Genomic DNA, 13,486 nt, shown 5'->3' on the forward strand with positions numbered 1-13,486 from the left:
TCAGCGTGTCCTGGGGGACCAAGGTCTCAGCAGGTACACGGGACCAGGGGGTCTTTGGGAGTTTGGGGGACCCAGAAGAGCCCTGGGTGGCTGGGGCAGAGACCTGGGGCTGCTGCCACCGTTTGTGGTCCTGGGCAGACCCTCGCCTTTCCCGAGCCTCATTTCTCTCCTGTGTAAAAGGCAGGGCTGGACCTGGGCTTCTGTGGACTCTCGTGCACATCTTGTCTGTTGCAGTCTGTCCGTATTCCAGTGCACAGCCAAGCATCGGCAGCAGGACGGGGGCTTCACAGGCTCCTGCTCAGCAAGCTGGAGGCTGGTGGCAAAGCAAAGGATGGGAGTGAATTCCAGCCCCAAATGGTCTGAGCGGCGAGTGGAGAAAGTGTGGGCTTAAGCCTTGGTCCCTCCTGGAGTGCTGGTGGTCTCCACTGAGTTCCCTGTCCCCTCTGGGCCTCAGCAGTCTCCCTCTTTCCAGAGATGCTCTTGGTGCTCTGATGGGTCCATGGCAGGGGATTTGAGTGATGGAACCCACTCCTTTGTCTCTGTGGAGGCACCAGGAGAGGCTGGGCTGGAGGGAAGCCGTGTGCATTAAGGCATGAAATGAGCCCGTGTAAATCCCATGTAAATGAGCCGGCAGGGAGGAGGCCAGCCAGGCACAAGCCTCCTGCCCTGTTTTCCCCAATGGACAAGCAGCACAGCAGGCCTCTGGCTGGCGGTGTGTGGGCAGGACGATTAGGCTGGGCCCGCGTGGTGGGAGGATCTGCTCTAGCCATAACCACACGATATCCACAGCGCCAGCACTGGCTTCTTGAGGGCCAGGCCAGGGACAGGAGCCAGGCCAGGGGCAGGAGCCAGGCCCATCCTTCTCCCCTCTCTTGTGCATTCTCGTTGGGGAGGAGGAAGAGGGACAAGACTGAAAGCTCAGCTCGCCTGGGGAAGGCAGCAGGGAACCGGAGATTTTGTTCTGCCTCCCTCCCACTTTAGGAATGTAAAGAGTCACTACGGTTTATCCCCCATCCACATGTCCTGTCATCCTCTCTCCCTGAGGGAAGGCTGCTGTCCTCTTGTCTCTCTGCTACATTAAATCATTTAACAGCTCCCTGCACCTGCAGACCGATCAGTCTGGATCCAGCATTCATGGCCCTGCTATCCCTTCCCATCTCTCCTCAGACTTCTACCTTCCTTTGCTGGAAGCTTTCTATGCATTTGCTCCTGTGATTCCCTCCCCTGGAATGCCAGGAGGAGGATGCTCCCAGGCAAAGATTTCAGAGTGACCTGGAATTCTCCAGAGGAATCCTGGATCCCCCCTACACTAATGCCTCAGCCTGTTCACTCCTGATCTTTGGGAGGGTGCACCTGGAAGCAAGCTCTGGGGTCCCTGGGGGAGAAGGCACAGCCCCTGCCCTGGAGACACTTAAAGCCTGGTAGGGAAGGGCGGTGGGCTGGACAGTGACCATACGTGTGACAGTCCTAGGTGGGAAGTGGGAGCTCGAGGGGGCACCTAACCCACTGAGCGGAGTGCTCAGGGAAGGCTTTGAGTAGGGCCTTAGAGGACGTGTAGAAGTTCCCCAGGAGGAGAGTGACTGAATGGAGAGGGAACAGCATTTACAAAGGCCTGGGAGTGTGAGAGGGCCTGGGGTGTTACCGGCTGGCTGGAGTAAAGTGAGCTCCGTGAAGCCAGAAATCCTTGTCGGTTTTGTTCACAGGTGTATCTCTAGTACCTAGAACAGTGCCTGGCACATAGTAGGTGCTCAAGACATTCTTACTGAATGAATGCATAAGATGAGAGAAGGGAGAGTATCTAGAGGTGAGACTGGATGACTCCATCAGTTCCCCATCCTGGGAACTAAAGCAAGATCTTTATCCTGCAGACACTAGGGAGCCATTGAAGGATTTTGAGCAGGGGTGGGGTAGATGATAATGATAATAATGGTGAGGATAATGGGATCCTGAGATCCATGTTTTCTTACACCCCATTTCTTACACCAAAGACCCACTCCTCACCATTTCCAGGTGTTTCTAGCTCCTTATATGGTCCAATTTTAGCCTTTTGCTTACTGGAAAAGAAAGTGCAGCCATCCTGGCTACAGTGCCAGACAGGAGGTCTGTAGGCGTGGGCCAGTGGAATGGGGCTGAAATGGCTAAATCTGGCTCAGGAAACACTTTTATGTCAGTATTGGTTAACTCTGGGAGGAAGAGACCTTGGGAGAAAAACAAAAACAAAATCCACATTCTCAGGGTCACCAATGGCCATGAGTCAGCCGCCACCAAGGGAAGGAGCACAGAACCACATTTGGGAGGCGCTGGCCCTGTTAGTATGCTGGGGCCTTTCTGTAGGGTGGTGTTCACACCAGAACCACTGCACTCAAACCAAGTCAAGGTCTCAGAACTCTGGCAGTTCTTTCAAGTTGGGCAAAATAAATGAGCTCAGAAGGGCTTAGGTAGAGGTGAACACGTCCTTGGGGCTGAGCCTATATCATGGTGGGCAAACACATGGCTTGCAGCTTGATTCATGTAGCCTATGCCTGGAGCAGGCATTGCTGATCAATTGTGGCATTCCTTTCCTGAGCTCAGACGAGTGATTTTCTTCAGAACTTGCATTCTCTGGGGGCTACTGGGCACTTGAAATAGGGCTCATCTGAATTGAGATGTGCTGTAAGTATAAAAGACACACTGGATTTTGAAAACATAATATGAAAAAAATTACCTCAAGTTTTTACATCGATTACACTTTGAAATGATAATATTAGAGGTTGGGCGTGGTGGCTCACACCTGTAATCCCAGCACTTTGGGAGGCTGAGGCGAGTAGATCACCTGAGGTCAGGAGTTTGAGACCAGCCTGGCTAACATGGTGAAACCCTGTCTCTACTAAAAATACAAAAATTAAGTGGGCATGGTGGCGTGTACCTGTAATCCCAGTTATTCAGGAGGCTGAGGCAGGAGAATCGCTTGAACCCAGGAGGCAGAGGTTGCAGTGAGCTGAGATTGCTCCATTGTACTCCAGCCTGGGCAACAAGAATGAAACTGTCTCAAAAAAAAAAAAAAAGGAAATGATAATATTTCAGATATAAGATATATTTGGCTAGATAACATATAAAAGTTAATTCCACCTATTTCTTTAACCTTTTTTTTTTTTTTTTAGATGGAGTCTTACTCTGTAGTACAGAATGAAGTGCAGTGGCAGGACGTTGGATCACCACAACCTTCGCCTCCCAGGTTAAGCGATTCTCCTGCCTCAGCCTCCCGAGTAGCTGAGATTACAGGCACCCGCCACCGTGCCCGGCTAATGTTTGTATTTCCAGTAGAGACGGGGTTTCACCACGTTGGCCAGGCTGGTCTCGAACTCCTGACCTCAAATGATCTGCCCACCTCGGCCTCCCAAAGTGCTGTGATTACAGGCGTAAGCCACTGCTCCTGGCCTTCTTTAACTTTTATCTAGTGTGGCTACTGGAACATTTTAAATTATGTGTGTGGCTCATATTGTATTTCTGTTGGACAACACTGTTATGGAATATCCGCTTTGCGGGGGCAGGGAGTTTTGCCTTTTTTTGTTCACAGCTAAATTTCATAGCACCTAAAGTAGCATCTAGCACACAGTAGGTGGTCAGTAAATTATTTGTGGAATGAATGAATGGATCCTCAGCAGCATTTCTCCTTAGGAGTCACCAGCAATTGATCAGATGGAACATATTTGCTACCCCGAGCCTAGTGGATGCTACACCACAGTGCTAACAACCCCCGTTTGTGCTTTCTGACTTTAGAGCTTGTGTCGCTCTCCTGGGACTGTCATGATACCCAGTGGGGCAGGTGAAAGTGGACTCTGGTGAATGCACTGCTCCGCTGAGGGTCTTCTGAAAGGGAACGTTTCCGTTCTTTCTGATCAGGAAGCAGGGCAGTGTGCAAATGGTATGGAAATCACTTGTGGGTGTTTGCCTATCTAGGGTGCTGGGGATACTTCCAGTCCACTTCCTCACCCCAGCCCTTGGTCCCTAGAGACAAAAGAGGAAGCTCTGGAGACTTTGTGCTCTGGGGGCAGATCGGGGGAACTGGGACCCCCTTAGTCTTTCCCCAGCGAATAAGGGCTTGTAGCCCAGAGCATCCTCATCTCTCAATTCAGCAGGAGCCTAAAAATAGTCTGCAGTTTCAGCCTCCCCCACAGCCGCCCGCGCCAAGTGGGGCCCTGCGCCCAGCAGCTCCTCCACAATCCAGACTGTCTGCACAATCTGCCCCAGCCACCGACCCCCATCTCCTCGGCCTCTCTCCCATCCTGGCCCCTGAGAACCCTGAGCTCAGCACTCCCTGCTGTCAGGCCTGCTGAGGGTCTGCCTCACACTCTGCCTTTCCTAACAGCCTGGGCCCTGACCCCTGGATTTCCAGACCCCATGTTTTGTCCACTCTCCATTCTGGAGGGGACGCTAGCCAGACACAAGTGGGGTGAAGGTGTTCCAGGTAACGGAACCAGCACATGCAAAGCATGGGGTGCGAGAGAGCACAGCATGCCACGGAAAGGGTGAGCCGGAAGGGCTGGGTGCACAGGACGGAGTGGGGGGGCCAGTCCCAAGCTGGAAGGCAGCACTGCAGGTCTGTTGGCTCCCACCCCACGCGTGGATGCCCTGGAGTAGATGATGTCTTCGTCCAGCCCACAGTGGAGCAGGACTGCCCCTCGGATCTGGCAGCCTGCAGTAGCTCTGGTGCCACCCACACCTTGTGTAGAGCCCAGAAGGAACGCTTAGGTGCCAGGGCCTGTCTCCCTGTTTTGGGTCTTCCACATCTTTCATTTGTGGGAAGCCCTGGTGCCTTCTGGCTTTGAGCTTCTGGGGTTCCTGCCTGCTCAGCAACACAGGAAGTCTCCTCAATGAGGTCCAACAAGGGGAAGTCCTCGAGGCAACCAGTACCTCGGTGGCAGAGCTGGAACGAAACCTTCCATATCCTGATGCCCAGCTGGGACCCGTCCCTCCCCTCAGTGTCGGGCGACCACTACTGAGGACACATCCTGGTCAGAGCCTGAGATATGGGGCTTGGGGACCTGCCCTGCGGAAGGGTTTCCTGGTGGCAGGAGTGAGTGTGCAGGTGACACTGCTGGCCCATGACGGTTCCACACTCTGAGTGAGCAAGGTCCCCGCTGCAGGAAGTGGTGGCAGCGGAAGTCACAGTCACCTTCCTCTCCTGGGGGCCAGCTCTCGGGGAAGCCAGGGGAAATGCTGAGCTCATGGGCTGTTCTTCCCACAGCTGGTTCCCAAGGCCTCTTCTTGTCCCTGACATCTCTCCACGGCCTCACCACAGCCCTCAGAGGCGGAGTGCCAGGGTGGGCATTACTGTCCCATTAGGCAGAGCAGGTGCAAGGCCAGTCTCTTGCTCTGAGCTACCTGCCCCTTCAGATCCTGGCCTAGAACCTGGACTCCTGCCTCTTCCCACCTCCACACAACACCCTCCCCCAAGGAAACAGGGGTGGGTGGAATCTAGAAGCTTCTCAGGCGAGGCGAAGGTGTTGGGAAGGCATTAGAACTTGAGGTTTTCTCACCTCCACCAGCCCCTCATTTCCCAGCAGTTGTGAGATCTCCATGGTGTGTATGTCAGCCCGTGACAGGTCAGTCTCAGGATGTTTCCCCCAGCATGGGGCCTGTCAGAGGTGCTCCCCTTCCCCAGCCACTTCAAGAGCCCAGAGTCACTGAGAGCGCTCCTGCACCCTGGAAGGCATCCGAGGGATCCAAGCCCATTTCTCAGCTTGAGGAAACGGCAGCCCCTGCAGAGGGCCCTGACTGGCCCTGTAAGTGTGGAGGTGGGGGCGTCCTAGCCCCGATACATCCTTTCCTGAACTCCACCCCAATGATGGGTATAAACCCAGGCAGAACATCAATGAAGTGAGACGAGAGTTGTCTGCCTTGGCAGCCAGCACCAGGGAAGATGGAATTGTGGTTTGTCTACCTGTCTGGCCTTCTGTTGTTCTCTGTCTCAGTCTCATTCTGTTTCCCTGTTGGTCTCTGTTTCTATTCTCTCTCTCTCTGTCTCTCCTTGTTCCTCCTGTTTCTCTCTCTGGCTTGACCTCTTATACTCACTTACACAAAACAAGTATGCATATATACAAGATGCGGGCACATGGGACCACACGTATGACCTGCTCACCCGTACACGCGTACAAACATGCACATCTGTGCACACATGCATCCACACAGAATCCTCCCTCCTCAGATCCTGTATGTGTATTCAGAGAAGGGGGCGGTGGCGAAGCTCTCTTTCCATGTGTCCACAGGCTCAGGGAGAACCCACAGCTAATTTCCAGGCTATTCCTGCCTCCCTGTCACTGGCAACTGGGAGCTTGGAGGAATAGGCTGGGATCCCCACTGATATCTGGGACTCTGGTGGAGATCTCTGGGCCATCATAACCTGCCAGTGAAGAGCATGAGAGGGGAAGGGGAGTCTCTGGAGGTGAGCAGAGGGGATGAGACAGGAAGATGAGACGTGGAGTTAGCAGTGTGCTGGCCTGGAGGGCTCTCTGGCTCCTTCCCCTCCTGATGCTCTTCCTGGGGTCCTGCTGACATGCCCTATGACCCACCTGAGAGCTGGGGACCAGGGACGACTGGACCACAGGAGGCCCCAGAGGGAGGTGCCTGCAGGGAGGGAAGCCTGGTCAATCATTTGCCCCACCCACAGAAAGCTGGAGGCTGGACGTCCCTAGGGTGGGTGGCCATGATGAGAGAGCCTTTGTTCCTGTCCTTTCAGGACAATGGGCCGGATGAGGCCCCACCAGGTACTTGCGTTTCCTGGGTGGGTCGGGGCTTTCCTGGAATGCTCAACCTTCCTGGTGTCCCAGGGTTGAGGCAATTGCGTGGGAAGAGGGCAGGCAGGAAGCCCTTACGGTCAGTAAGGACCTGTCCTGCCCTGGAGTCTGGGTTCGGGTGGTCTTCAGAGCCTGCACCCCTCCACCACTCTCAGCATGTGGGCCTGCTCCCTGTTCAGAGCAACCCCCTTACTGAGCACCTGTGTGCTGTAGGCTGTGCTGGGAGGAGGCTTGTGAAGAGCAGGTGAGCTAGGGCTGGGCACCAGAGAAGGAGGCGCCCCTTTCGCTGCTGGGGCAGGAGCTAGAGCCCCCACGGGCATGTTTTGGTGTTGGGACAGACTCAACAGGAGCCTAGGGATCTTTCTGAAATGTGACACTTGCCTCCACCCTCCTTGCCAGAAAGGGACATTGCTCAGCTACCTGGCTCGGCTTCAATAAGTAAGTAGTAATAGTGGTGAACAAAAGCTAAATGCGTAAGTCACGCACCTGCCCGGGACTGTTCTGAAACTTTATACGAATTATCTTGGTTAGTTTTCTCACCAGCCCTTTGAGGTTGATACTATTATTATTGTCTCCATTTCATAGTTCAAAGAACTGAGGCTGAGAAAGGGTAAGTAGTTTACCAAAATTTCACAACAAAAAGATGCATCTAATCTTTGTCCTCAAGAAACAGGGGTTCTACTTTTACTTTTTTTTTGAGACAGGATCTTGTTCTGTTGCCCAGGCTGGAGTGCGGTGGCATGATCTTGGCTCACTGCAACCTCTGCCTCCTGAGTTCGAGTGATTCTCTTGCCTCAGCCTCTTGAGTAGCTGGGATTACACCACGCCTGGTTAATTTTTTTTTTTTTTTTTAATTTTTAGTAGATACAGGGTTTCACCATGTTGACCAGGCTTGTCTCAAACTCCTAACCTCAAGTCATCCACCTGCTTCAGCTTCCCAGAATGCTGGGATTACAGATGTGAGCCACTGTGCCCGTCCCAAGCTCCTGCTCTCTTTGCTGGGTTCGCGGTTAATACAAGTGATACACACAGCAGAGGGAAGAAGTCAGGTGGGTCACTCTGGCAAAATGGCAAAGATCAGGTCTGGGACAGAGTCTGCCCCAGTGACTGGGGTTCCCTACACAGAGTCCATTAGCAACCGAGGCTTGGACCTCAGAGGAAGATGATGGGATCACCTGTTCCAAGACACCCTGAGGCTCTGAGACGGGGAGGTCACCTGTCAATCTGTCCTACTTGGGACCGAGGTGGGCTGAGAGGCCCTCTGCTTGGGCTGCAGGGCCCCTGCAGGGGTTAGGGCTCAGCCTTCTCCTCTCATTGGTTCCTTCGAGAATCATCTTAGGGAGCAGCTGCTGTGGGGGCTGCTCTCCCACAGCAGGGAACCCACATCCTGCCCCATTACAGCAAAGTGAGCATCCGGTGGGGGAAGGACCCCCACGGGGGCCTGAAGCTGATGAAAGTTGAGTCAGGGTGACTCAGTGGAAGGCCTCTGCCCACTGCTGTCTCCAAGTGGAATACTGTGGTCAGACCAAAGGAAGAACTTCCCAACCTCTGGTCCCACATCTGGAATGCATGCCAAAAGGGGGTCTCTGAGAGGGCACGGCAGTTCAGCAGTTCTCAGGCTCTGTCATGCTACATCCTGACCTCAGAAAGACCCCGGGAGGCAGACTGCAGATGGGGAAACTGAGGAAAGGGACAGGACCTGTACCAGAGCTGGGACTGTAGCTGGACCTTGAGTCTGCTCATCATGGGGCACCTGCCCAAGGAGAGGGCAGCACCCCACTGCAATGCGCCCTAGGTTTCCCCAGAGCCCCTCTCCTCCCACCTGCCCCTCAGAGGCCTTGTCTCGAGATAGGAGTGGAGTGAGGGGGTGGGAGTTTCCCTGAGCAAAGAATAGCTCTCCTGTAGGATGCTGTTTTAAGAAACACAAAAATAGACAAGCCACCCAGCCAATCAGACAAGTTTGGCCTTCCAAACCTGTCCCTGGGGTGGCTGTTGTTGCCTTTTTATTTATTTATTTATTGAGAAAAGGTTCATATAACACAAATTTTGCCATTTTAAAATGCACAATGCAGTGGTTTTGAATATATTCATAATGCTGTATGACACCTACCTCTAGCTAACTCCGGAACATTCCATCACCACCAAGAAACCTCGTGCCTGTTAGCAGTCACTTCCCCTTTCCTTGTCCCCCAACTAATGTACTTTCTGTCTCTATGCACTTGTCTATTCTGGACATTTAAAAAAAATTAAATTAAATAATTTATTCAGAGATGAGGTCACGCTATCTTTTCTAGGCTGGATTCAAACTCCTGGGCTCAAGTAATCCTCCTGCCTGGGCCTCCCAAATAGTTGGGACTATAGGCGTGAGCCACTGCATCCAGCTTCTAGGCATTTCATATAAGTGGAATTGTACATGTCACCTTTTGTGTCTGACTTCTTTCACTCAGCATACTGTTTTCAGGGGTTATCATGTGGTAGCCTGAACCGGGATGCCCCATCTTCTCACTGCTGAATGAGAGCTCATTGTGTGGCAAGGCCATGTTGCTTATCTGTGCCTCAGTTGATGGACTTGGACATTGTTCCCACTTTTCGGCTGTTATAATAATATCCAGAATAACACCGGATGAATATTTGTGTACAAGTTTTTGTGTGATCAGATGTTTTCAACTCTTTGGAACATCTATTTACCTGGGAGTGGGACTGCAGAATCCCACGGTAACTCTGTGTTTAACGTTTTGGGCAACTGCCAAACAGCTTTCCACAGAGGTGATACCATTTTACATCCCCACCATCAGAGTGTGAGGGCTCTAATCTTGCCACAGTCTCACCAACACTTGTTATTCTCTCTGCCTTTATTCTTTCAACACACACACACACACACACACACACACACACACACACACACACAGAGAGAGAGAGAGAGAGAGACATTGAGACAAGGTCTTGCTCTGTCACCCAGGCTGGAATACAGTGGTGCAATTTTGGCTCACTGCAATCTCCGTCTCCTGGTCTCAAGCAATCCTCCCACATCAGCCTCCCGAGTAGCTGGGACCACAGGTGCATGCCACCACACCCAGATAATTTTGTGTATCTTTTGTAGAGATGGGGTTTCACCACATTACTCAGGCTGGTCTCAAACTCCTGAACTCAAGAGATCTGTCAGCCTTGGCCTCCCAAAGTGCTGAGATTTCAGACATGAGCCACTGTGCCTGGTCTTCAACACATATTTTGTTGAGCCCCTGCTTGGTGTCAGGCCTGTGCTGGGGTAGGGGATGCAGGGATCCAGGCTGCTCTTGCAGAGCCAAAGGGACACAGATGTGACCCAGTGGTGGCTGGTGCTGAGTGGAGGGAAGGAGGAGGTGAAGTGATGGGAGTGACCTGCATGGACAGGCAGGGCAGGCTTCAGGGAGGCAGCGTTTGTGCCCTGGGAAGGTCTTGGCTGTTACTGTCCAATCCCAGCCTCTGCGCCTTCTCAAGTCCCCGGGATGAGTGGTGGTCAAGGTGCCGGGTGCCTCAGTGTTGATGTGAAAAGTCTCAGCCTGGCCTGAAACTCACCCATTAGAGCCCTCACCTGCAGATTCTATGCCCACAGCCCAAGCCAGATGAGGAAACTGTGGCTCAGAGAAGGGAATGACTTCCCAAAGGTCATCCCAAAAGGTAGTGGCAGAGGGAGACCAGATCCCTGATCTCCAGGTGCCCAGCCTGGGGTCCTTTTAGCTCTGATGGGATGAGGCCTGGGGCAGCATGAGGCTGGGAGCAGGGAAGGTGGGGGAGGGCAGGAGGCTGAGAGAGCCCAGGTGAGAATGGGCCAAGCTTGAAAGGTTTTCCCAGGCCGGGGGAGAGGCCCTGGTCAGGATGTGTATGGGTAAGGGGTGAGACACAGAGGTCCCTGGGGGCGGGCCCAGACCTGTTTCTCCTCTGCCCAGTTTCAGTTCTGTTTTGCTTGTCCCCTGAGACCCCAGCGTTCAGAGTGGGTTGGGGTGGTGGGGTGACTCTTAGCCCCCATCTTGATCCCCGTGGTGGGGGATGAGGAGATGGGCTTAACTCCAGACACCACTTTCAGTCCCCCTTCCTGCCCCCACCCAGCGTCCCCCAGTCTAAGGGCGGAGGCGGGAGGCCTGGCTGGGTCCATCCTCACAAGGAGGGGCGAGCTGGGCAGAGCCTGGCTGGCCTGCCCTGCTGCCATACCTTGGAGCCCACAGCCTCCAGTGGGTAGTGACTAGCCCCATATCTAGGCATAGGTAATGTTTGCTTAGTGAGCTCATGTGCTGTGGGACTAAGTCGAAATGCTCTGCCCCTCACTCATACACCCTTATTGACTCACAGGGCCCCAGGGTGAGTCACGCCCACATCAGGTATTGTGGGTGTAGGAGACAAGATGGGATGCAGTTTCCAGTCCCCCTGCCAGCATGCTTAGGGCACCAGGAAGGGCAGTGGGTGCTGATGGGCCCCAGATTTACCAAAGATGGCTCCAGTTGGAGGCCTTGAACCACCGTGGGCTTGTCAAGGGCCTTTGTGGCCCTAGGAGGAGGTGTCTGGGGCTGCTCCAATGTCTTTGGGGCCTCTCAGATTGGGGTGGATCCTTTGGGAGTGCTGGGCCCTGGCAGAGACTCAGGCCGCAGGGAGGGGACTCGCTTTCCCTCTGGCTCCCTCTGGAGGCCTCGGCCGTAGTGCTGGGTGCTGGCTGTCCTCAAACCCGTGTCCTCCAGCCCCCGACGTCTTCTCATTTCCTCATCTCAGGTTTCAGCCCACTCAGGCTGACGTTGCCTTCTGATCTCGTTTCTCAGCAGCTCCCAGGCCTGTCTCCGTGGCTGCTGTGCAGAAACGCGAGTGGTTGGGGGAAGTCCACATGATGCTGGCCTTGAAGAGCCTCCTACCAGCCAGGCCTCAGGAGGGCTCACTTCCCCATTGCGGAGCTCCTGCGGGGACCCAGGGGCAATTTCTGGGTCTTTAGCACAGGGCCTCTGAGGGGCTGGCTTTTCCTAGGGGCTGCCCTGGTGCTGTGGCACCGTGGGGTGGGGGATTTTGGCAACGCCAGGGGCTCGACGTGGCTGAAACTTCCCTGGACAGCTCAGCTACCCCAGGTAGAAGCCTCTATCCCTCCTCAAGCCAGGCCTGTTCCAGCTTCGAAGACAGACGTTGGGATGTGCTGCATGCCTTTGGGACGAGTAGCCCAGTGGGCTTAGAGCTATGACAGTGAACCCAGATGGGAGTGCTGTGAGGGACTGGTTGGGTCTAAAACCAACAAGGTGCTGTGTGAGTGCATAGGTGCAAACAGGCTGCTCCAAGGAACTCTTGAATTGTCTTTGCGGAAAAGTGGGAGTTAGCTGGAAAAGAAGGAGCTGCGTGGTCAGAGGCGTGAAGGCAGGCAGTGGAATAACCCATGTGGAGAACTGCAAGCATTTCCACATGACTGACTGGAGTGTGAGGGGGTGTAGGAGACCGGAGGGCAGGCGGTGGGCAAGGGGCTGAAGAAGGACCCTGAGGGCTCAGCCAAGGAGCAGGACTTTTCCTGAAGCAGCAGAGAGGCAGAGAGCCAGGCCCCTCCTGAGCCCTCTCACTTCTGTGCAGGGACGCCTCCCAGTGAATTAGGCCTGGGCCTCAGAGGCACCCCGACCCTGGCTGCTGACTCAGCTCTGCCTCTGTGTGGGCCAGCGGGAGGCTGCCCACATGAGCCACGGAGCCATGGCACGGCCTGGGGCTGGCTCTCCTGGGCTTCCCTCCACCCAAGGTCTTGAGGTTCTGCCATTCCCTCTTCAAGGGGTCTGACCATCCAGCCCTAGCTGGGGACGGGCCCTGTAGCCTGCTCACTGGTGCCTGGGGTGCCACTGCCAGTCCCGCTCTGGCGCTGATGGGGAGGCAGAGGCAACCGCCAGAGAGAAGAGCCCAGGTGGGGAGAATGTGGACAAGAGGCCATGCTCCCTCCTGCAGCCTTCATGAAGGCTCAAAGTGTTTTGGAAGTGTCTGGGGGCTGGCCTTGCCTCCTCGGCTAACTCCAACGCCTCCCAGCTCGGCCCCCACATATCACGCTCAAGTGGACCGATCCTGACTGAGGCAGAAAGTAGAGCTGGCCCCTCGCCATGGGCTCCGGCTCTACTGCTGAAGGAGGCAGGATGGCACAGAGGTGAGGGCGTGAATTCTGTGTCACTCAGCCTTGGGGCTAGATCCTGGGTCTGGTGGGGAGCACACTGGGCTGGCAAGGCAGTGGGAAGCAGCACGTCGTGCCTTACTAGCTACCTTTGACCCAGTAATCCCACTTCTGGGAGTCTGTCTTACAGAGACAGCCGCACGAATATGACAGATGCACACACACTAAGCTGCATACTTGTGATGGCAGAAGATCAAAAACATTCTTAATAGCCATCAACTTGGGACTGATATATCCCAATGGTATGTCCCCATGATGGAATTCAAGACCGCTCTAAAAAGAATGTGAGACTGGGTGCGGTGGCTCATGCCTGTAATCCCAGCGCTTTGGGAGGCCGAGGTGGGCAGATTACTTGAGGTCAGGAGTTGAAGACCAGCCTGGCCAACATGGCGAAACCCTGTCTCTACTAAAAATACAAAAATTACCCAGGTGTGGTGGTGTGCACCAGGTACTCGGGAGGTTGATGCACAAGAATTGCTTGAACCTGGGAGGCAGAGGTTGCAGTGAGCTGAGATCACACCACTGCACTCCAGCCTGGGCAACAAAGTGAGACCCTGTCTCA

The sequence above is a fragment of the Hylobates moloch genome, unplaced genomic scaffold (genome assembly GCF_009828535.3).
Source record: "Hylobates moloch isolate HMO894 unplaced genomic scaffold, HMol_V3 SCAFFOLD_14, whole genome shotgun sequence".
In the NCBI taxonomy this organism is placed as follows: Eukaryota; Metazoa; Chordata; class Mammalia; order Primates; family Hylobatidae; genus Hylobates; species Hylobates moloch.